A 23,592-nucleotide genomic window follows, 5' to 3' on the forward strand; every position below is an offset into this window, starting at 1 on the left:
GGGCGGGCTCGCCCCGCAGGGAGCAGTCGAGGCTTCCGGCGTCTCCTCTTGGCGAGGCTAGAGGGCCACACGGCGACTGACAGAGACCTTGCTGTTGATCCCGGATAGGATCGCTTGAGCGGCCAAACTTCACCTTCTTAGACACTGAGATTCGCGTCAGGAAGGGGTTTGCCTTCTCAAATTTCCGTTTTTTGTTTTCTGGATCCTGATGTCCCGCAACATCCAGTCAGTCCAGCAGCGCTTGACGAGGATATGTAAACCACTAGTTTTATGTTGCACCTCTGAGGGATCTCAAGCTCGGCTGATCCTCAAGGACGCGAAACTGCTGGCTCTATGACCCAGACAGACGCTGACGTCCATTTTGCTCCTTTCCGTTGAGAAATTTATCAACACTAAATTTTTTTTTATTCGCCAAATATTTTTTAAATGCCTACTGTGCTTCAGGGAATGCAGAGGTAAGAAAAAACTAATGATCTCTGTTCTCATGGACTTTTTAATAAAATGAGTAATAATAGTATTTACCTCATAGATTTGTTATGAAGTTGTAAAGCTATCTGGGAAAATTCTAAATAGTTTGAAATTAAATGATACATTTCTAAATTACCCATGGATTAAAGGAAAAGTCACAAAGGAAATTGAAAGACATTTTGAACTGAATAAAAAATGTGTATCAAAAGATGTGGAACACACTTAAAGCAATGCTTGGAGGGAAAATTTATAGCTTTACATTTTATATTAGAAAAGGAAAATTTAAATTAGATTATTTAAGCTTCCACTTTAAGAATTTGGGGGGGGGGGACAAAAGTAGAAAATGAAATAAAGATGATTTTGGAAGTAAATGGAATAGAAAAGTTTTTTAATAAGATCAATAAAATTGGTAAACCTCTAGCTAAACTGATCAATCAAGGTTGGGGGTGGAGGACGTGGCACAAATTACCAATATCAGAAATGAGAAGAGAAATCAGTACAGATCCTACAGACAGTAGAAAAAATAAGGAGTTCTGTTTCCAATAATAACAGAAGACTTTCTACTAGACCAGCCCTCTCACAGGTGAAAACTAAAAACTGCACTGAATAGAAAAAATAACGACCTGGAGATTTGGGAGTACACCAAAAGAAGATATATACTAGAAATGAGTGAATGCTTATAGGAAAGAAATGGGATTCAGTGAATTACCCGTTTTTATGTTGTTTTTGTTTGTTTGTTTGTTTTGATTAAGGGCAGGCTCCAGTTGATATCCTTGCTTGTAGTGGCTTGAAAACCTAGAAAATTAAAATAATAATAATAATAAATTTTTAAAAAGTAAGAAAGAAAAAGAAAGAAAAATCAGAAAATAGCTTTTGGGACAACCAGAGGTGCTGGAAAGTATGCAGAAATCCACAAAAAAACGTCCCCAAAAGGAGAGAAGTCAGAGAGGAAAACCAAATTTTTATATAAACTGTCCTTATTTCTGGCTGAAACACACATGTGTGGAGCAGACTTTTGAGTTATCTAAGGCTCAAAAATTGAAGAGAGACATCAGCTTCTGCCCACTCTAGGTGAGACTGACAGAACTAAGTGGAGAAATAAACAAATATACAATTATAGTTGGAACCTTTAACAATCCTCTCTTAGCAATTAGTATCAGCTCTTGGTAAAATTTAGTAAAGACATGAAAGATCTGAATACTATTATCAACCATCTTGACCTAATTGATATTTTATGGAACACTACACTGAACAAATATAGAATACAAACTTTTTCAAATATACATGATTTGTTCACCCAGATAGACCATATGCCAGGCTATGAAACAAATCTCAATAAATTTTAAAAGATTGAAATCATGTATAATATGTTATCTAATAATAATAGAATTAAATTAGAAATAAATAACAAAAATATCTGGGAAACACCTAAATATTTGGAGATATTTAGGGGGTGATTTAGAGCTTTAAATATATGTATTAAAAAAAGGAAAGAGTAAATCATTTTGAACTCAGTTTCCACCTTAGGAAGCTAGAAAAAAAATAGAGCAAATAAAGCGCAAAAGAGTAGGAGGAAGGAAATAATAAAGACAAAGGCAGACATAAATAAAATAGAAGATAAGAGAATCTTTACAAGACCAAAGGTTAGATCTTTGAAATATCAACAAAATCCATAAATTCCTCGCTAGACTGATTAAGAAATAAACCACAAATCAACAATATCAGGAATGAAAGAGGAGTTAATCACTACAGATCCTACATACATTAAAAATGACCTTTTCAAAATATCCTGAGGTGAGGCAAGAGGTTATTGGATATGGACCACTCTAGGAAAGCAACACAGCCATGGGTGAGACAGAGTTCTTTAACTGAGACTATTGCTAAAGGGAGCCATTAGTAAGTGGGGTAATGAGTTTTTTATTCTAGATTGTGTGCCCCAGCAACCACCATTTACTTATGAGGGGGAGAGAAAAATATTACTGATAAGTCAGATTAAATTTAAGATGTGTAAAGTTGCTCAACAGAAGGACAATGAAAAATTAATTAGTTAAAGCTGCTAGGAAGATGTCTTAAAATGACAGGTAGGATTTAGACAAAGGAAGGGAAGAACATTTCTGCCTGAGGAAATACTGTGAGACAAAGCACAGAGTTAAGAAAGGGGCAGCTGATTTATAAAATTATATTAACTGTGGCTATTCAATTAAGTGTGCCGTCATTTTTTGATTCCTTTTTTCCCTGTTTTTTTCCTATCTTTATTGAAATATAATAGACAACTAATTGCCTGCATTTACATTGTACAATTCAATGAGGTATTTTTTATCGATTATAGTTAGCATACGACACACCAGCCTCAGCTGTACAGCATACAGTTCAGAGATCCACCCAATTTGCAAAGCGATCACCCCACCAAATCCAGCACTCCTCCTCCCCCCAACATATTCATTTCAACATTATTAACCATTTTTCCCATGCTATACTCTACATCCCCATGTCTACTCTGCAACCATCCACCTGCACCTCTCAATCCCTTTGCCCTATTTCCCCCCCTAAACCCCGCTCCCATCTAGTATCCCTCAAAATATTCTTTGTACCTATGAGTTTATTTCCACTTTTGTATGTGAAATCATGCGATATTTGTCTTTCTCTATCCAACCCATTTCATTCAACGCAATACCCTTCAGATCCATCAAGGCAATATCTTTTTCCATCCCCTTTTAGTCTGTATGTGTCTTTTAATCTGAAGTGAGTCTCTTGTAGGCAGCATATGTAGGGATCTTGTTTTCTTATCCATTCAGCCACTCTGTCTTTTGTTTGGAGCACTTAATTCTTTTCCATTTGAGGTACTTGTTGATAGGAATGTAGTTTACCATTCATTTTCATGTTTTTGATACATGTTTTTTCTTCTTAAATCTCTCCAACATTTCCTATATTACTGGCTTGGTGCTGATAAATTCCTTTAGTTTATTTTTGTCTGGGAAGCTCTTTATCTGCCCTTTGACTCTAAATGATAGCTGTGCTGGATAAAGGACTCTTGGTTGTAGACCCTGGCTTTTCATCACATGGAATATTTTGTGCCAAGCTCATCTTTTGAGAAATCAGTCTGCTAGTCTTATGGGTGTGCCTTTATAGGTAACTAACTGCTTTTTCTCTTGCTGCTTTTAAGATTCTCTCTTTGTACTTAATCTTTGGCATTTTAATTTTAATGTGTCTTGGTGTGGGACTATTTGGGTTCATCTTTTCTGTGACTCTGAGCTTCCTGAGGTTATATGTTTATTTTCTTCACCAGATTAGGGAAGTTTTCCATCATTACTTCTTCAAATAGCTCTTCAACTTCTTGTTTTTCTTCAGGTACCCCTATGACACAGATATTTTTACATTTAATTGTGTCCCATAGGCTCCTTAAATTATTATTATAGTCTTGGCATCTGTTTTCTTGCTATTCCAATTGAGTGTCCTTGGTTTCCCCATCCTCTATAGTAGTGGTTCATTTATCTTATTTATCCAAGCTATTGATTCCCTCTAATATACTCTTTATCTCAGATAATGTGTTCTTCATTTCTGACTGGTTCTCTTTTATAATCTCCATTTCCATTTTTATATTTTTTATCTCTTTGTTAAAGTTCTCACTGAATTCATCTACACTTCTCCTAAGTTTATTCAGCATCCTTATAACCAGTATTTTGAACTCTGCATCCATTAGATTGCTTGACTCCATTGTTTCTGGATCTCTTCTGTTCTCTCATATGGTTTCTGCTTCTTTGTCTTCCCGTTTTGGCTGCCTTTCTGTGTCTGTGTCTGTGTATTAAGCAAAGCTTCTAAGTCTCCTGGTTTTATTAATACAGTTTGTGTAGTAAATGTCCAGTGGCACAATCCTGAGAGGGGTTCAGCTGCAGGTCAGATTTAGCCCCAGCCTGTTCCCCTCTGGGGCCACCTTTTAAGATTCAGCAAGCAATCCACAGGTGCTGTGCTTATAGTTGCCTCAAAAGGCCACACCAGAAACCAAGTCCAGCTGTCACCAGTGTTAGTCTTGTCGCTGCTCAGCAAGGAGCCCCCGACTCCTGGAGGATACACCCTGGATGTAACTTGGGTGGGGCTGCGAGTTGGGGGAGGCAGAGTTTCAGGGAATCCTCTGGGCTGAGCGATCTCTGTTATCCAGTTTGATGACATCACTGCTATGGCAGCGTTGAGTCTGCACACTGGGTAGGGGGGAGGGCTCAACAGGAACAATGGATACTGCTGGCACTTCGGCCAGGGAGAGAGCCTCGCCACGACCCTCACTCCAACAACTCAGTGTCACCCTGTAAGTTCCTGCGCAGCTGAACTGGCACTGGTGCTCATCACGAGCAGGTCCATCACCACAGAAGTCCACTCACGGCCGCAGCCCCTTTAAGAGGCGTCTGCAGCAGCCTCTGTCTCACTCAGTCGTTTGGGACAGGGCAGCCTCGTATTCTCACCCTGTCCTACCTTCTGCCATTTCAGGATGATTGCTTAGATTTCTCCCTAGTTGTATGGCTTGTTCATCTAGATCCCAAGCGATTTTTCCTTGCTGTTTTACTCCTTGTTTCCATCACAACTTTGATTTGATTGCCAGAGGGATGAACAGAGCCTCCATCATCGACGCCATTTCCCCTGCTCCCCTCTGAAGTATGCTGTTATTTAAAATCTTTATTTTGAAATAAGTATAGATTCATGGGAAGTTTGGGGGGAAAAAAAAAGTAAACGAAGGGTCTATGTACCTTCACCCTGTTTTCTCCAATGGTAACATTCTTTTGTAACTATGTTATAATATCAAAGCCAGGAAATTGACATTGGTATAATCTACGGAGTTTATTCAGATAACAGTTTTTCATATACTCTGTGTGTGTGTGTGTGTGTGTGTGTGTGTGTGTGTAGTCACTCAAGATACAGAACAGATGTATCACAAGGATTCCAAGTGCTATCCTTTCATAGCCACAATTTCTAATTCCCTGTCCCTCACTCTTTCTATAACATCTAGCAATCACTAATCTGTTCTCCATCTCTAGAATTTTGTGGCAAGCGTGCTGTCTTTTCAGTTAACAAATAGCTTTAATTACACCCAATGTGAGAAATTTCGTAGCATATTCACCTTGAATTTTTAAAACTTCTCATAATTCTTTTCATTTAGTGTTCAAATTTATCAAGACAATTTATACCAAGGTTATTGCAAACTAACTATCTTTAAAATTTTATTCTCCAATTATTCTTACTCTGGAAGATGATTTTATCAAATACTTTACAAACCAACTGCGACCATCAAGTGTGAGTGGTTTTTATCTTTGCTTTAAAAACTTAATTGATTCTTTCTTCCACTCTTAAAGCACAGGTATTCTTATTCATCTCTATTATTTATTGGGGAAATTTTCTCTGAAAGTATTTTCTCCTTCTCTAAGACCCACCCCACACCCTGCTGCTGTTTAACTGCTTCTTTTATGTGTGTGCATGTTTTTAACTCTATTCCAAATCAATATTGATTATCCAAGTCAGTCACAAAAGAGTCATTAGCCTATCAAGGGAGATGCAACTTATACTATGAGCTCAAATTCAGCCAGGGCACACCACTGTGACTCTATTGGTTGCTATATATAGAAATGCTTCTGTACTAGTTTATAAATAGCTGATGCCATAAGACCCTGTATCACCGCACTCCCCCACAGCAACAATATTATTCACAACCAGGTCTCATCTCTGAGACTCACCAGATATCCCCACGACCCAGCAGCAAAAGGCCTGGCATTACAGACAGTTTCTGTTATGATATTTTGAATATCGCTCCATACCCTACCACTAAATACAATAAAATGCAATAATTTGCTATATCGGTGATTTAAAGTGTTATGAAAACTCAGAGAATGGAGTGCTCGTTGACAATGGTGGACAGGACAAAGAGACAAGAGTGCACCCAGAGAAAGTTTGCAGAGTATATTAGTGCTTCCTAACCTTTTAATAAATAATAGCATTAGTAAGTATCATTTATTAAGTGTTTACCATGTCATAGGCTCTGTGTCTTTTTTACAAACTTATACTACATTACTTCCTCACAAAACTGCCAGATGTATATAAATAATTACAGTTCTATTTTACAGATGAGCAGTGTTGATCTTCAGTCACTTCAAACTGGCACAGCTGAACCAGTTATTCAACGCCATCTATTTTGATTGGTCACAGTGTTTATTGTGATCGGTCAGCACCTGGACTATACCAGTTATTAAGAATTTTAAACATCACCCCTACTGATAATAAAACTGAAACTAAAATATATCAGCTGCACCGATTACATAATAAACAGCAGAACTGGGATTTTAATCTAAGACTGAATAACTCCAAAGTTCATGCTTATATAGATGTAGATGTGAACAGAAACCATCTCCATCTTTGTCTTTTCATGATGTGACCTTTGACCAACTTCACTGCCCTTAGTAAACATATCAAAGCCTTTTAGTTAATGATTACCTGTCTTCCCTAAAATGTAATGTGATCATAAATACAATTTGTCAGTAATGACTAGAATGACAATTGAGATGAATATTAAACTGGTGATAGTACCACTCACCAGGAGTTATGGCCCCTGGCACTATTATATTCTTTGTCCCTTTGTCTTATCAATCAAGAGTACCTGAGTTATACTGTAAAAACAGTACAGTAACAGGAGTCTTTATAAGAGAACAATTTGCATAAAACTGCTGGGCCATCTGTCCGCTCTGACCCAATCTACTCCTAAGTAAATTACTCTATAATAAATGCTTTTATAGTCTATGGAGTTGCCTGCTTCATCTTTTGAGATGAAGATACGTTCTCCTTATGATAGCCATTACAACTTTGCTCTACCATTGGATAGTTGGCAAGCCAGCCAGGAGACTGAAAATGAAACAGATGGGTAAGGGGAATGTGCAGAGCAAGGTTGGGGGTGTGAAGACTACTGCCTCTGGGGGAAATCCTAAGCTCGCCATCTACCTTTATGTGAGGAGGGGTGGCCTATATGCCAAACTGCCTCATGGGTACGAAGGGAGGAATGCCCCCCAAATGCCAGCTGGTCTTATGTATTTGTTTGCAGAAGTACACATTATGCACCGTGGCAAGGATAGAACACACATGGCCACAGCTGTGGGCTGGCCTCTCTTATGGGTAGTTCAACGGCCACCAACAGCCAGCTAGAAGTAGGAGCCAGGGTTAAAAAGTTAGAGAAAGAACTGAAACTAGAATAATAGGATAGAGTGTCTACAATTCTGTTAGCATAGGGACCAGAGAGGAAAGGTCCTTTAAACGTGTAGACAAAAAAAAAAAAAAAAAAAGAGTCTCATACTAAATCCGATGACCTCAGGGAAGGCCTGCAGGATGGGCTTTACAAACTCAGAGACTGAAAGTAATCACATAGGATGGTCTAAACATCAAAATTCCTAACTAAAAGTGGATCATGGCAAATAGTCACATCCCAGGTCTATATAACTCCCTTGACAAAGGGAGAATCTTCACCTTAAATGACCCTGTCTATTGTCTTTTTTGCTTCTAAAATAACATACCTTTGGAATGTCAGAGGAATCCCCTTCTTCTGGACCTCTTGAGCGCATCCACGGCACCAGAGCAAAAACCACAGAACACCTCATGGTTATCTTGCTCCTCAAATACCATCTCTATGTGCTGAAATGTTCATTATTAACAATCCTGTACTCACCAATGTAAAAGAAGTATATGTCTCTTTGTTTTACTTTTCGTCCAATTTCAGAGATTTTCCTCTGCTTTGCTTTCTTCTGCCCCCTTAATCTACCATCAGTGGATTTCATGTAACCCTCCCACATCTCCTCCTTTGATCATTGTATTGGGTCCTGATATCAGTCATGGCATTGTTCTGTCTGGTTTCAAGGGGCTGTGGTCAGTAGGGTCTTTTCACCTTGGTGAGTCTGGAGCTGAAATTCAGCCGAGATCAAGATGTTATCTTTAGTTTGACCAAAACTCTTTTATATGGTCAATAAACTTGAAGTTTTGTTCCTAAGACTGTTTGTCCTTAGGGCTTAATGATAAAGGGAGTGGTCATGTAGTATGTGCAAAAATGGAAGGATAAGGAAAGAAAAGAAGCAAGTGAGTCATGGTGCTATCAGACCAGACAAGGCCAGTTGAAATAAAGGAAAATGAGAAGAGAGAAAATTATTTTAAAGAAGTGAAGTTTTTGCAAGTTTACAATTTCCCCCTTTCTTTTAATTTTTACTTAATCTTGAGGGAGAAAGGTCAAACTGCTCAGGCTGCTTCCTGCCGAAAAGGGGCTGAGTTCAGGGGTTATAGGAATTAAACTGTCTTACATTCAATTGAAAATATTCTTTAGTTCCTGGTTTATCATGAATACTCTGTACTACATTAGTTTGCTTTTTCTCTGGAAGCCCTGCTTTCAATCTAGTATTTAGTCAGAAACATACAGCCTCTAACAGAAAACATAATATGCCATGTAAATAACCCATGAAAAGACTTCCCATTCCAGAACGTAGTCAGGAAAAGAGATTGTCTAATGGGTCTTTCTTTCTCACATCTTGTAGCCCTCTGCATGATTTTATTTATCTGAGTCTCAACTTCTCCAGAGGTGTAATGTAGATGTAGCATGTTGTATTAGCTACTGCAAAGACTCCTCGTTTTGCCAGCAAGTAATCTGAAGTAGTCCTATTGTCTAAGGACCCATGGGACCCATGTGCTGAGGACTCTAAAGTGATCTGTTGGAGTCTTAGAGCTCTAGGCCAAACAATGGACTATACAGGTTAAATCCCATAATATCAGGTATTTTATAAGAGATATATCTTGGAAAACAAAAGAAAAACAAAGGTTAATGATCAGATCAAATTATAAACCAGCTTCCGAGTTTGTAAGTCTATCAGTTGAGATTTCTAGATGTAAGGCTGGAAGCATCTTTTGTAGTTTGAAATGTTTCTGATGATGTAATCAGGTGCTAAGGTAAATTCTCTGGGCTGCTTACACAACATCAGTCACTGAGATTGTTTAAGCATAAGTTGTGGTTTTCTGAATTTATATCAAGTTGTCCATTGTTAACTTTCATGGCTTTGAAAAAAGGCAGTTTTAGTTCTTGTGATTTCTAGTCAAAAGATGGGAGAAAAATTGGAAACACGTTTGGAGAGTCACAGGTAGATATTGGAGGAAACTAGAAAAATTCAAGATCCAGTTGTTTACAAGTAGAAAACAAAACAAAACCCAAAGAACAATGAACAGTGCTAGAATCTAATATCCACAAAGGTATATTATAGTTTCTCTTGAAACATATTTTCCTTCTCTGATCACCCCTATTTTTACCAAAGATAGCCAAATTAAGACTGATTTATTTGCAAAATAAGTCATTTCAATAAACTTACCTGACTATTTGTATAAGTCCAACAAGAATATGAATTAACCATACAGGCACTGTTTTGCTGGAATTTTTTATAAGAAATATTCAGATTGAACTTAAAAGTCCTCGCAAGGCCAGAAAAGCCAAGGACTTGCCATTAGACTTGGCCTGCAATACCTATAGATTTTGGTGAATTTCTATCTTCTTAAGGTCCCCAAAACATCTTGAGGTCTCTGCACCTTCCAAGAAGTGACATTCTTTACTTACATGGTAAGGCTGCTGGGAAAGATGTAAGCAAGATACCAGGCCAATAGTTCCAAGGACTTCCATAAGTCAATTTTAATTCCTTAAAGCTGTCTGATCATAGCTAAGTCTATGTATTTCTCTTTCAAATATGACATTCTAGTCAAAGTTTTGATAATGAAGACCAGTTTCCAGTTATGTCCTATTATAAAGAGAACAGATTCTTACTGAACTTATGCAAATAATCACATTGCCATGAAAATGAAAATATTCATTAAGAGTTTCTGAATTCTGGAGGGGTCAGTAGGGAGAAAAAGAATAAATGCTTCAATTCTGTTTACAAAGGTATAATTTACTAAATTGCTAAGTCATAGATCATAGAGCATTTCATCATCCCCATGTGTGACATGATTTCCCGTTGTTTTATACAGTCAGGTCTATGATGGGCAACGGATTCCCATGGGGCAGTCATGAGATCCTGTCGTGAATCCTGTGGGCCAATGGGCTTGAGGTTAACAGTGTCTAATTTTGAACAGTCTACACAAAAGACCTACTCACACTACCAACATCCTAGACCTTGTGACAGAAACTAATGTGAAGTGCATGGCCTACAGACCAAAGCTGTCTACTCTTCCATAAAACAAAGGAGACCTCTCCTCATGGTAACAACACTGTCCTCCCTTCAAATGATGTACCATGGAGACTTGAACCTATGACGTAAAGCCAGTTTCTTTCTATCAATAATACAATGGAGCCCTGGACTAAAGCCACCAAGCCTGTCCTCTTTGAAAATTAGTAGGTTAGAGATGTTCAATTGCAAAGCCAGTCTTTCCTCTGGTAAGAATATCTTTCTTGGAGAACTAGAAACTTGGCTCAATGTCTGGAATTTCTATTTGGAGTGAGAGTGGTTTCTTCGGCTTGCAGTTTCAATCCCTTCACCTTATCCAGCAGGTGGAGCTAAGACCTAGTCCCACAGCACTTATTGTTTTGTTTTGTTTTTTTTCCTAACAGAGATTGAAGTGGTGGCCTTGGCCTATGGTTCTAAGCCTTTCCTCCCTGAACGAATGTCGAGTGGTGTCCTAGGCCCACAACAGCAATCCTGTCTTTATGTAATTAGAATGAAGACTTAGGCCTGCAACATCAAGGCTGGACTCTCCTAACAGGAATTAGTGTGCAGGCCCAGGCTCCCAAAGTCAAGACCATCTAATTGATAACAGAGAAGACAAAACAACTTTTCACACTACACCCATGGTAGCCCCTGTGAACAGAAACTCACGTGAAGTTTACGGCCCAGAAACAAAGCTGTTTTCTCTGAACAAAAGGAAGGATGGAGACATCTATTTGAGCCAGCAACACTGTCTTCTCTTGAAAGGATGTGAGGTGGTGACATGGGCCCAAGGCACAAAGCTTCTCTTTTTCTAACGATAAGTACCAAGGAGACTGGTACCAATGGCAATAAACCTGTAGCTCTCTGAAAACTAGTTAGAAGAAACCTTACCCCACAGGAAAAGCCTGTCCTCAGGTAAGAGAATCTTACCTTGAGACTTAGGACCTTGTTTCCTGCCTGGATTTCTAATCAGGAACCAGAGTGCTGAACTTGGTTTGCAGTTCCAATCACTTCCCCTATTTCCAGGAATTAGAGCTGAGAAATTGTACCACAGCATTTCTTCTGTCTTTCCCTAACTGAAACTGAAGCCTTGGCCTAGTGTCATGGTTCTAAGCCTGTCTTCTCTGAATGAATGTCGACTTCAGTCCTTGGCATACAGCAATAAGCCTTCGTTATGGAATAGAAACTAGACCAGAGACTGTAGAAATCGCAACAAGCCTGAAAAACCTAATTGAAAGTAGTTGGCAGCCACCGGCCCACAAGGTCTAGAGCAACCAATTGGTAACAAAGTCCAGAAGGAAGACCTATGCCCACAACACACAGCCTGGCCCCTGGAACCAGAAATTCTTGGGGAGACATTGGCCCAAAGAACCAAGAAGTCATCTCCTAGGATTCGGAAAACCAGAGGACTTGGTTCACGGCACCAAGACTGTTCTTCCTTTAAATCATTTATGATACAAATTTGAGTTGATGGAACCAAACTTGTGTCATCCTAAGAGTCTACTCAGCACAATCTGGTCCCATGTCACCAATTTTACATTTTGTCATTTATTTAAAAGTGACCGTAACCTACAACAGCAAGCCTTTCCCCTGGTAAGAGAAGGTCATGTGGACACTTAGAAACTTGGCACAATGCCTGGACTCTGCTTTCAGGAGCTCAAATGGGGAGATTGGAATCATGGACAAGCATTGTTCCTATTTCCAGGAAGTAGACTAGAGAACTTGGCTCAGAGTATCTAGCCTAAATTTTCACAACGAAATCTTTGGTGGAGGACTTAGCACAGGTAACAAAACCAACTTGGTTAAAAAAAAAAAAAGTCAATAGAAGTCCATGGCCCATGACCCTGTCCTCTGCCTGGATCAGGGGAAGTAGAGCGAATGTTTAAAAACAGGACACCATTCCAGTCTCATTTTCAAGATAAACGAGTGGATAACATTTCACACACACTGAAGCCCAATTCCTTCTAAGAAGTAGATTGAAACCTACACTCTCAGGAAGAAGACTAGTCACCTGAGTCACAAATGATTCACGTGTGATCTTCCATGACCCCCATGTGTATCCCGCGATGTGTTAACATGGCCACTTTATGATTCCCTAGTGATTGCGATATGACTTTCAGGTGACCTTATACCTCTTCACCTTTCCTCAACAAAGTGTTTTTCAAACATGTCTCATGGTCTGCACATTTTCAATATTTCAGCATTGATGCATTGGCCATTAAGCTATTCCCTCCTGACAGTAGAGGCCAAAGGTTCACATCCAAGAATAGTGTGGGAGTCCCACCTGAAGCCTTTAGAGTTATCCTCACAATGACTCTGCATTTTTGCTACAATAGAGCAAAATGGCAGCTGCTGTTTCTCCATGTCAAAATAGCTTCCTCAAGCCAACTCAACCTCCAAATATCAAAGCAGTTAATGTGCGACAGCCGCTACCCTTGCCTTCAAGCAGGTTGTCTGACGAAGCCGTAACCACAGGCCAGTTATCTAAGTATCATTGTTTAGTAGCCTACACCACTGTCCTCAAGCCAGTCTTCTCATGCTCATCTGAAATTTCGATTAAAGGGCAGGAGGTGGTTGTCTCAGCTACGCTCTGGTACACAAGGACTCCCCTTTTCTCAGTGTTTATGTGAATTAACCCAAGGGATGTAAAAAGGTAACTCAAAAGTGAGTGTCACACCATCACCAAATGGCAAGTGATCAACCTGTGATGCCCTAAGGCCAGTTCCTTGATAGTCACGTTATTCCTGTGGGACAAGATGTGAATATTGCGAGATTTCCACGTTCTTGCTACGAGATTTTCAGGTGACATCCACCTCATTTTCCACTGGTGCTACAACAAGGAATTCTAAAACATGTTGATAGGAACTGGCTCAATGTCAAATTCTCAGCTTTCTTTCTGTGGTCATTAAGCCAATCCCTCTCAGATTTTGTAGTCTATGGTTTGCTAAAGAGAAACTTTGAAGCAACCGTTCATTCCGCCATGGAGAAGTATCCTCACAATAACTCAGACTTTTACCTACAATACAGCAAAATGGCAGCTGCTGTTTCCAACACTTTAAAGTACCTTCCTCAAGTAAACTCGGCTTCCATATTTAAATGCGTTAATGTGCTAGAGTAGTTACTTGCTTACAAGTAAATTCCCTGACCACAGCCAATGTGTCTGGCCAGTTATCTAAGGATCATTGTCAGGTAGCCTACAACACTGTCCTCAAGTCAGTCTATTCATGCAGACTTGACCTTTATTGGAGGGCAGTGAGAGATGTCCGTCTCCACCACGCTCGGTAGACACGGACTTTCAGTTTATCTGTGTTTATGTGCATTTTACCAAGAAATGTAGAAGAGTAACTCTGAAGTGAGCACCACACCATCACCCAATGTCACATGATCAACCTGTGATTCCCAGTCTCTTGATGGTCACGTGATTCCCGCACGGGAAGCCACGTGAATATGGCGAGATTCCTGTGTTCTTGCTACAAGATTTTCAGGAGACATTCATCTCATTTTCCTCTGGTGGCCTAAACTAAGGGTTTCCAGAACACATTGAAAGAAGTAGCTCAATGTCAAATTCTTAGCTTTTTTCCATGGTCATTAAGCCAGTCCCTCTCAACATTTGTACTCTGAGGTTTGCTAGAGAGAAATTTTGTGTCAGCCGTTCTTTGCGCCAAGAAGAGGTATCCACACAAAGACATAGCAGTTTCCCTGTAATCCATCAAATGGAGGTGATGGTTTCCACTGCTATCCAGTCACTTCCTCACAGCACACTCAGCCTCCAGGTTTCATTGTGTTCCATATGCGACCACTGCCTCCATTGCCATAAAGCAGGTTTCCTGACAATACACAAAACCTGAGGCTAATTAAGGATCATTGACTGGCTGCATATACCGTTGACTTCAAGTACGTTTTGCGATGTGGATATGACATTCGATTGGAAGTCAGGTAGGAGTCTGTCTTGATTATCATCTTTTACACCCTGACTAATGTTTTCTCAGTGTTTATGTGAATTTTATCAAGTGATAAGCACTCATCATTCCAAAGGGAGCACTATGTCATAATCCCTGTGTGACATGATCTCCCTTTGTTTCATAGAGACAGGTCTCTGATGGGACTGGATTTCCCATGGGCAGGTCACGTGATCCTGTTGTGACTAATGTGAGCTGATGTTCCCAAGGTTAACACTGTCTAATTTTGAACAGATTATGTAAAATACCTACTCACACTACCACCATCCTAGACCTTGTAACAGAAACAAATGTGAAGTCCATGGCCCACAGATCAAAGCTGTCTACTCTTACAGAAAACAAAGGAGACGTCCATTAATGGTAACTTCACTGTCCTCCCTTAGAATGATGTAGACTTGAGAATCGCGACCATGACACAAAGGTAGTCTCTTCCTAACAATAATACAATGGAGCATTGGACTAAAGCCACCAAGCCTGTCTTCACTGAAAATTAGTAGTTTGGAGACATTTAATCTCAAGGCTAGTCTTTTCTTTGGTAAGAATATCTTTCTTGGAGACCTAGAATTTTGGATCCATGGTGGAATTTCTCTTTGGAGCTATAGTGTTAAATGTGGCTTGCAGTTCCAATCCCTTCATCTTTACCAGAAGATAGAGCTGAGATCTAGTCTGATAGCATTTCTTCTGTTTTTCCTAACAGTTTTTGAAGTGGTGGCCTGGGCCCATGGTTCTAAGCCTCTCCTCCCTGAACAAATGTCGAATGCTGTCCTAGGCCCACAGCAACAATCTTGTCTTTATGCAAGGAAAACTAGAATGAAGACATAGGCCTGTGACACCAAGCCTGGAGTTTCCTAACAGGAATTAGTGTGCAGACCCAGGATCACAAGGTCAATTCCACCTAATTAATAACAGACTAGACAAAGCAATTTCTCACATTATACCCAAGTTAGCACCTGTGAACAGAAACGTGAAGTTTATGGCCCACAAACAAAACTGTCTTCTCTGAAGAAAAGGAAGAATGGAGGTCTCTGTTCATACCAGCAACATGGTCTTCCCTTAAAAGGATGTCGACTTGTGAAATGGGCCCAAGACACAAAGCCTCTCTTTTCTTAATGATAAGTTCCAGGGAGACTGGTACCCATTGCAATAAATTTGCAGCTCTCTGAAAACTAGTATAGAGTAGACCTTACCCCACAGGGAAAGCCTGTCCTCAGGTAAAAGAATCTTAATTCGAGACCTAGGACCTTGCCCCCTGCCTGGATTTCTAATCAGGAACCAGAGGGCTAACCTTGGTTTGCAGTTTCAATTCCTTCCCCTATTTACGGAAAATAGAGCTGAGAAATTGTATCACAGCATTTCTTCTGTCTTTCCCTAACAGAGGCTGAAGCCATGGCCTGAGGTCACGGATCTAAGCCTGTCCTCTCTGAAGAAATTTTGCTTTCAATCATAGGCACACACCCATGTGTATTCCGCGAGGTGTTAATGTGACCGCCGCATTATTCCCTAGTGATTACTATGTGATTTTCAGGTAACTTCCACCTTATTCCTCTTCCCGTATTCTCAACCAAATGTTTCCAAAATACGTCTCATAAACTGCACATTTTCAATATTTCAGCATTGATGCCTTGGCGATTAAGCAAGTCCTACTTGACAGTAGTGGCCTAAGGTCCACATCCAAGAATGCGAGAGTTGCACCTGAAACCTTTAGAGTTATGCTCACAATGACTCAGCATTTTTGCTACAATAGATCAAAATTGAGGCCACTGTTTCCTCCGCTCCAAAGTAGCTTCTTCAAGCCAACTCAGCCTCCAAATTTCAACGTGGTTAATGTGTGACAGCCGCTTTCCTTGCCTTCATCAGGTCGCCTGACAAAGTTGAAACCTCAGGACAGTTATCTAAGGATCATTGTTTGGTAGCCTACACAGCTGTTCTCAAGCTAGTCTTCTCATAGAGATCTGACTTTTTGATTAAAAGGCAGGAAGTGGCTGTCTTGGCCACGTTCTCGTACACAAGGACTCTCCTTCTCTTAGTTTTATGTGAATTTTACAAAGGAATGTAGAAGGGTAACTCAAAAGTGAGTGCCATACCATCACCCAATGTCACGTGATCAACTTGTGATGGCCTCAGGCCATTTTCTTGAGGGTCACGTGATTCCTGTGGGACAAGACATGAATATCACAATTCCTGCGTCCTTGCTATAAGATTTTCAGGAGACATCCACCTCATTTTCTGCTGCTGGATAAAACAAGGAATTCCAAAACATGTTGAAGGAAATGCCACAAAATCAATATCTCAGCTTTCTTTTCATGATCCTTAAGCCAATCCTTCTCAGAATTTGTAGTCTATGGTTTGCTATAGAGGAATTCTGAGGCAGACGTTCTTTCAGTGATGAAGAGATATCCTCACAATGACTCAGTATTTGACCTACAATGCAGCAAATGGCAACTGCTGTTTCCACCGCTCTAAAGTATCTTCCTCATATAAACTGAGCCTCCATATTTAAAAGCAGTTAATGTGCTAGAGCATCTCCCATTGCCTACAAGCTGGTTGCCTGACCAGAGCCAAAAACTCAGGCCAGATAGCTAAGGATCGTTGTCTGGTAGCCTACAGTGCTATTCTCAAGCCAATCTTCTCATGCAGACTTGGCCTTTCGATTGAAGTGCAGTGGGGTCACTGTCTTGGCCATGCTGTGGTACACACGGACTCTCTTTTTCTCTGTGTTTATGTGAATTTACCAAGGAATGTAGAAGGGTAACTCAAAGTGAGGACCACACCATCTCCCAATGTCACATGTTCAACCTGTGATTCCCTTAGTCCAGACCCTTTATGGTCACATGAATCCCGTGGGGCAGCCACATGAATATTGCAAGATTCCTGGGTTCTTGCTACAAGAATTTCAGGTGAAATTCCGCCTCATTATCCTCTGCTGTTTTAACCAAGGGTTTCCAGAACACGTAGAAGGAACTGGCTCAATGTCAAATTATCAGCTTTCTTTTCATATTCATTAAGCCAATTCCTTTCAGATATTTTTGTCTGAGGTTTGCTACAGAGGAATTCTGAGGCAATTGTTCTTTTCAGCAAGAATAGGTATCCACACAATGACTCAGCATTTTACCCATGATCCAGCAAATGGTGGCTGCTGTTTCCACCACTATCCAGTCGATTCTTCAAAGCACACTCAGCTTCCAGGTTTCATTGTGCTCCATATGTGACTGCCTCCTCTATTGCCATAAAGCAGATTTTCTGACAAAACACAAAATCTGAAGCAAATTAAGGTTCATTTTCTGGCCGCATATACTGTTGACCTCAAGTAAGTTTTGTAATGTGGATACGACATTTGATTGGAGGACAATTAGGAGGCTGTCTCGGCCATCTTCTGTTACACACTGACTAATGTTTTCTCACTATGTGAATTATGTCAAGTGATATGCACTTGTCATTCCGAAGAGATGAATACATCATAACCCATGTGTGACATGATCTTTTGTTTCATTCAGGCAGGTCTCTGATGGGCACCAGATTGCCACAGGGCCGTCCTGTTATCCTATCATGACTCACATGGGCCAATGGTCCCAAGGTTAACACTGTCAAATTTTGAACAGACCATGCAAAAGACCTACTCACACAACCAATATCCTAGACCTTGTGACGGAAACTAATGTGAAGTGCATGGCCCACAAACCAAAGCTGTCTACTCTTACAGAAAACAATGGAGACCTCCTTTTATGGTAACAGCACTATCCTCCCTACAAATGATGTAGACTGGAGGTTCACGCCCATGATACAGAGCCTTCCTAACAATGATAAAATAGAGTCCTGCACTAAAGCCACCAAGCCTGTCCTCATTGAAAATTAGTAGGTCGGAGACGTTAAATCGCAAGGCCAGTCTTTCCTCTGGTAAGAACATCTTTGTTGTAGAACTACAACCTCCCTCCATGTCTGGAATTTCTCTTAGGAGTGAGAGTGTTGATTTCAGCTTGCATTTCCAATCCCTTCATGTTATAAAGCATGTAGAGCTGAGATCTAGTTCCAGAGTATTTGTTCTGTTTTTTCCTAACAGAGATTGAAGTGGTGGCCCGGGCTCATGGTTCTAAGCCTCTCCTCCCTGAACGAATTGTGTCCTAGGCCCACAGAAACAATCCTATCTATATGAAAAGGAAACTAAAATGAAGACTTATGCCTGTGACACCAAGCCTAGACTCTCCTAACAAAAATTAGTGTGCAGGTCCAGGCACCTAAGACCATATGATTGATAACAGAATAGAAAAAACAACGTCTCACACTACACCCAAGATAGCCCATGTGAACAGAAATTTATGTGAAGTTTCAGGACTACAAACAAAGCTCTCATCTCTGAACAAAAGGAAGAATGGAGTCCTGCATTCATACTAGCAACATCGTCTTCTATTGAAAGGAAGTGGAGTGATGACACATGCCAAAGGCACAAAGCCTCACTTTTCCTAAGGATAACTACCAAGGAGACTGGTATCCATGTCTTTAAACCTGTGCTCACTGAAAACAAGTTAGAGAAGACCTTCCCCACAGGGCAATCCTTTCCTCAGGTAAGAGAATCTTAACTCGGGACCAGGGAACTTCTCTACTACCTGGATTTCTAATGCTTTGGTTTCCAGTTCCAATCCCTTCCCCTATTTTCAGGAAGTAGAGCTGAGAAATTGGCCCACAGCATTTCTTCTGCTTTAACAGAAACTGAAGTGGAGGCCTGGAGTCACGGATCTAAGCCTGTCCTCTTGGAATGAATGTTTGGTCCTAGGCACATAGCAACAAGCCTTCTTTATGGAAGAGAAACTAGAATGGAGACTGTTGAAATCTGCACCAAGCTTGGAACTTCTAATAGAAAGTAGTTGGCAGCCACAGGCCTGCAAGGTCTAGACCAACCAATTGATAAGAAAGTACAGACTGAAGCCCTAGGCCCACAACACCCAGCCTGGCCCTTGGTACCAGATACTCTTGGGGAGACATAGGCCCATAGAACCAAGATGTCATCTCCTAGAAGTAGGAAGAACGGAGGACTTGGTTCACATCATCAAGACTGTGCTCCCTTTATAGCATTTACGATAGAAATTTGGGCCAATGGAAACATACTTCTGTCATCCTAACAGTCCACTCAGCACGACCTGGACCCACATCACCAATTTTCCCTTTTGCCATTGATTGAAAGGTGACCGTACCCTATAGCACCAAATCTTTCCCCTGGTAAAGAAAGGAAGTGTGAGTACTTAGAAATTAGGCAAAAAACCTGGACTCGTCTTTCAGGAACTTGAATGGTGAGATTGGAAGCATGGCCAAGCATTGTTTCTATTTCCAGGAAGTAGAGTGAAGACTTTGGCCCAGAGTATCTCATCTAAATTTTCATAACGGAAACTTGGACACACGTAACTAGACCATCTTGGTCTAAAAAAAAAAAAAAAGTCTATAAAAGTCCATGGTTGATCACTCTGTCCTCTGCCTGGAAGCAGAGTGGATAATTGAAAACATGACACTATGCCGGTCTCATTTTCAAGGTAAACTCGATTGGAAAACATTTCACACACTTCAAGCCTGGTTCGTTCTAAGAAGTAGAGTGAAAACCTACACCCTCAGGAACAAGACTAGTCATCTGGGTGACAAATGATTCCCATGGGGTCTTCCAGGACCCCCATGTGTATCCCGCTAGGTGTTAATGTGACTGCCGCATGCTTCTGTAGTGATTGCTCTGTGATTTTCAGGTGACTTCCACCATATTCCTTTTCCCCTATCCTCAACCAAGTGTTTTCAAAACATGTCTCAAAAACTGCACAATTTCAATATTTCAGCATTGATGCTATACCGTTAAGTTATTCCCTCTTGACAGTAGTGGCCTAAGGTTTGCGTAAAAGAATAGTACAGGAGTCCCCGTTGAACCCTCTAAGAGCTATGCTCACAATGATTCAACATTTTTGCCACAATAGAGCAAAATGGCAGCTGCTGTTTCCTCCGCCGACTCACCTTCCAAATTTCTATGCGGTTAACGTTCAACAACCGCTGTCCTTGTCTTCAAGTAGGTTGCCTGACCAAGCCGTAACCTCAGGCCAGTTATATAAGGATCATTGTTTCATAGCCTAGTCCGCTGTCTCAAGCCAGTCTTCTCATGGAGACCTGACCTTTTGATTAAAGGGCAGTATGTGGCAGTCTCGGCAATGCTGTGGTACACAAGGACTCTCTTTTTCTCAGTGTTTATGTGAATATTACCAGGGAAAATAGAATGGTAACTCAAAAGTGAGCACCACACCATCACCCAATGACAAGTGATTAACCTATGATTTCCTCAGGCCAGTCTTTTGATGGTCACGTGATTTCCATGGACATGACATGAATATCGTGAGATTCCAGCACTCTTACTACAAGATTTACAGGTGACATTCAACTCATTTGGCGATGTTGTCTGTCTTAAACAAGGAATTCTAAAACACATTGAAGGAACTGCCTCAATGTCAATATCTCAGCTTTCATTCCATGGTTGTTAAGCCAACTCCTCTCAGAATTTGTTGTCTAAGGTTTGCTATAGAGGAATTCTGAGGTAACCTTCTTTTTCTGCAATGAAGAGGTATCTTCACAATGACTCAGTATTTTACCTACAATACAGCAAAATGGCAACTGCTGTTTCCACCACTCTACAGTATCTTTCTCAAGTAAACTCAGCCTCCATATTTAAACACAGTTAATGGGCTAGAGCAGCTCCCATTGCCTACAAGCAGGTTGCCTGACCATAGTCGAAACCTCAGGAGAATCATCTAAGGATCATTATCTGGTAGACTACAGTACTATTTCAAGCCAGTCTTCTCATGCGGACCTGAACTTTTGATTGAAGGGCAGTGAGGTGGCTGTCTCGTCCACTCTCTAGTAAACAAGGATTCTCTTTTTCTCTTTGTTTATGTGAATTTTACCAAGGAATGTAGAAGGGTAACTCAAAAGTGAGTGCCACACCACACACAATGTTACGTGATCTCCCTGTGAGGCCCTCAGGGAGATCCTGTGGTCCTGTGATATCCATGAGACAGTCACGTGAATATGATGAGATTGCGTATTCTTGTGACAAGATTTTCAGGTGACTTCCACCTCATTTTTTCTACTGGCCTAAACCAAGGGTTTCCAGAACCCATTGAAGGAATTGGCTCAATGTCACATACTCAGCTTCCTTTCAATGGTCATTAAGCCAATCCCTCCAGAATTTGTAGTCTGAGGTTTGCTAGAGAGGAATTCTGAGGCAATCGTTCTTTGCGCCTAGAAGAGGTATCCATATAATGACTCAGAAATTTACAATCCAGCAAATGGCGGCTGTTGTTTCCATCGCTATCCAGTCACTTCCTCACAGCACACTCAGCCTCTAGTTTTCATCACGCTACATATGCGACTTCTGCCTCCATTTTTGTAAAGCTGGCTTCCTGACAACACACCAAACCTGAGGTGAATTAAGGATCATTGTTTACCCTCATATACCGTTGACCTCAAGTAAATTTTGTGATCTAGATACGACATTCAGTTGGAGATCAGTTGGGAGGCTATCTCGACCACCTAGTGTTACATGCAGACTAATAGTTTCTCAGTGTTTGTGTGAATTTTATCAAGTGATATGTACTCGTCATTCCAAAGAGAGCACTATGACATCCTCATGTGCGACATGATCTTCCTTTGTTTCATATAGGCAGGTCTCTGATGGGCACCGTATTCCCACGTGGCGATCACATTATCCTATTGTGCCTCTTGCGGGCCGATGTTCCCAAGGTTAACACTGTCAAATTTTGAACAGTCTATGTAAAAGACCTACTCACACTACCAACATCCTAGACCTTTTGACAGAAACTAATGTGTAGTGCATGGCCCAGTGACCAAAGCTGCCTACTCTTACAGAAAATAAAGGAGACCTCTGATTCATAGTAACAGCACTGTCCTCCTTTTAAATAATGTAGACTTGAGACTCATCCCCATGACACAAAGCTAGTCTCTTTCTAACAATGATACAATGGAGCCCTGGACTAAAGCCATCAAGCCTGTCCTCGTTGAAAATTAGTAGGTTGGAGATGTTAAATCGTAAGGCCAGTCTTTCCTCTGGAAAGAATATCTTTCTTGGAGAACTAGAAAATTAGCTGCATATCTGGAATTTCTCTTAGGAGCTAGAGCTGTGACCTGGCTTACAGTTCAGATCCCTTTACCTATTTCAGGATATAAAACTGAGACCTAGTCCCACAATTTCCTTTGTTTTTTTTGTTTTTTTTTTTTTGTTTTGTTTTTTGTTTTTCTCATAATAGAGACTGAAGTGGTTGCTTGGGCCCATGGTTCAAAGCCTCTCCTCCCTGAACAAATGTCGAATGGTGTCCTAGGCCCACAGAAACAATCCTGTCTTTACGCAAGTGAAACTAGAATGAAGAATTAGGCCTATGACACCAAGCCTGGACTCTCTTAACAGGAATTAGTGTGCAGCCCAGGCTCCCAAGTCAAGACCGTCTAATCGATAACACTAGACAAAACAACTTGTCACACTACACTCAAGGTAGCCCTTGTGACCAAGAACTCATGTGAAGTTTACGACCCACCTCAAAGCTGTCTTCTCTGAACAAAAGGAAGAATGGAGGCATCCATTCATAACAGCAATACTGTCTTCCCTTGAAAGGATGTGGAGTGGTGACACGGGCCCACGGCAAAAAGCCTATCTTTTCTTAACGATAAGAACCAGGAAGACTGATTCCCATGGCAATAAACGTGTGCTATCTGAAAACAATTTAGAAGAGACCTTACACTATATAGGGCAAGGCCTGTCCTCAGGTAAGAGAATCTTAACTCGAGAACTAGGACCTTGGCTCCTGCCTGGATTTCTAATCAGGAACCATAGAAGTGACCTTGGTTTGCACTTTTAATCTTTTCCCTTATTTCCAGGAAGTAGAGCTGAGAAATTGGCCCACAGCATTTCTTCTGTTTTTCTCTAAGAGAGACTGAAGCAGTGG

General features: G+C 40.7%; 1 long non-coding RNA gene across 3 annotated transcripts; it reads left to right on the plus strand.

The window, feature by feature from the left end:
- The first annotated feature begins 61 nt into the window (after nucleotides 1-61).
- Nucleotides 62-22,531, plus strand: LOC105300318. Of its 3 annotated transcripts, none has more exons than XR_002783351.1 (3): nucleotides 62-455; nucleotides 11,063-16,142; nucleotides 16,230-22,531. It is a non-coding gene; the product is annotated as an uncharacterized LOC105300318 (long non-coding RNA). The 3 variants fall into 3 exon arrangements; XR_002783352.1 differs by having other exon boundaries at nucleotides 68-455; nucleotides 11,063-14,594; nucleotides 15,993-22,531; XR_896594.2 differs by having other exon boundaries at nucleotides 68-455; nucleotides 11,063-21,512.
- Nucleotides 22,532-23,592: the final 1,061 nt, after the last annotated feature.

The sequence above is a fragment of the Pteropus vampyrus genome, unplaced genomic scaffold (genome assembly GCF_000151845.1).
Source record: "Pteropus vampyrus isolate Shadow unplaced genomic scaffold, Pvam_2.0 Scaffold208, whole genome shotgun sequence".
NCBI lineage: Eukaryota > Metazoa > Chordata > Mammalia > Chiroptera > Pteropodidae > Pteropus > Pteropus vampyrus.